At 34.6% G+C, this 2,125-nt stretch overlaps 1 protein-coding gene across 5 annotated transcripts in view; it reads right to left on the reverse strand.

Annotated features, from left to right (window-relative positions):
* FAM237B (family with sequence similarity 237 member B) overlaps window positions 1-2,125 on the reverse strand; it is a 408,910-nt gene that overhangs the window by 390,261 nt on the left and 16,524 nt on the right. The gene's annotated exons all lie outside the window — the stretch shown is intronic.

Genomic DNA, 2,125 nt, shown 5'->3' on the forward strand with positions numbered 1-2,125 from the left:
CCAATCGACAGATCATCCAAAATGAAAATAAATAAGGAAACAGAAGCTTTAAATGACACAATGGACCAGATAGATTTAATTGATATTTATAGGACATTCCATCTAAAAACAACAGAATACACTTTCTTCTCAAGTGTTCATGGAACATCCTCCAGGATAGATCCTATTTGGGTTCACAAATCAAGCCTTGGTAAATTTAAGAAAATTGAAATTGTAACAAGTATCTTTCCCGACCACAACACTATGAGACTACATAACAATTACAGGAGATAATCTGTAAAAAATACAAACACATGGAGGCTAAACACTATGCTACTTAATAAACAAGAGATCACTAAAAAAATCAAAGAGAAAATAAAATACCTAGAAACAAATGAAAATGAAAACATGACAACCCAAAACCTATGGGATGCAGCAAAAGCAGAGTTCTAAGAGGGAAGTTTATAGCAATATATTCCCACCTCAAGAAACAAGAAACAGCTCACATAAACAACGTAACCTTACACCTAAAGCAATTAGAGAAAGGAGAACAAAAAAAATCCCCCCAAAGTTAGCAGAAGGAAAGAAATCATAAAGATCAGATCAGAAATAAATGAAAAAGAAATGAAGGAAACAATAGCAAAGATCAATAAAACTAAAAGCTGGTTCTTTGAGAAGGTAAACAAAATTGATGAACCATTAGCCAGACACATCAAGAAAAAAAAGGGAGAAGACTCAAATCAATAGAATTAGAAATGAAAAAGAAGTAACAACTGACTCTGCAGAAATACAAAGGATCAGGAGAGATTACTACAAGAAACTATATGCCAATAAAAAGGACAACGTGGAAGAAATGGACAAATTCTTAGAAAAGCACGACCTTCTAAGATCGAACCAGGAAGAAACAGAAAATTTAAACAGACCAATCACAAGCACCGAATTTGAGACTGTGATTAAAAATCTTCCAACAAACAGAAGCCAAGGACCAGATGGCTTCACAGGCAAATTGTATCAAACATTTAGAGAAGAGCTAACAACTATCCTTCTCAAACTCTTCCAAAATACAGCAGAGGGAGGAACACTCCCAAACTCATTCTACGAGGCCTCCATCACACTGATACCCAAACCAGACAAAGATGTCACAAAGAAAGAAAACTACAGGCCAATATCACTGATGAATATAGATGCAAATATCCTCAACAAAATACTAGCAAACAGAATCCAAAAGCACATTAAAAGGATCATCCACCATGATCAAGTGGGGTTACCCCAGGAATGCAAGGATACTTCAATATATGCAAATCAATCAATGTGATACACCATACTAACAAATTGAAGAATAAAAACCATATGATCATCTCAATAGATGGAGAAAAAGCTTTTGACAAAATTCAACACCCATTTATGATAAAAAACGTCCAGAAAGTAGGCATAGAGAGAACTTACCTCAACATAATAAAGGCCATATATGACAAACCCACAGCCAGCATTGTTCTCAATGGTGAAAAACTGAAACCATTTCCATTAAGATCAGGAACACGATAAGGTTGTCCACTCTCACCACTATTATTCAAGATAGTTTCGGAAGTTTTAGCCACAGCAATCAGAGAAGAAAAAGAAATAAAAGAAATCCAAATTGGAAAAGAAGAAGTAAAGCTGTCACTGTTTGCAGATGACAAGATACTATATACAGAGACTCCTAAAGATGCTACCAGAAAACTACTAGAGGTAATCAACGAATTTGGTAAAGTAGCAGGGTACAAAATTAATGCACAGAAATCTCTTGCATTCCTATACACAAATGATGAAAAATCTGAAAGAGAAATTCAGGAAACACTTCCATTTACCATTGCAACCAAAAGAATAAAACACCTAGGAATAAACCTACCTAAGGAGACAAAAGACCTGTATGCAGAAAACTATAAGACACTGATGAAAGAAATTAAAGAGGATACAAACAGATGGAGAGATATACCATGTTCTTGGATTGGAAGAATCAACTTTGTGAAAATGACTCTACTACACAAAGTAATCTACAGATTCGGTGCAATCCCTATCAAACTACCAATGGCATTTTTCACAAAACTAGAACAAAAAATTTCACAATTTGTATGGAAACACAAAAAATCCTGAATAGCCAAAGCAA

This window comes from Physeter macrocephalus, chromosome 5, assembly GCF_002837175.3.
Source record: "Physeter macrocephalus isolate SW-GA chromosome 5, ASM283717v5, whole genome shotgun sequence".
NCBI lineage: Eukaryota > Metazoa > Chordata > Mammalia > Artiodactyla > Physeteridae > Physeter > Physeter macrocephalus.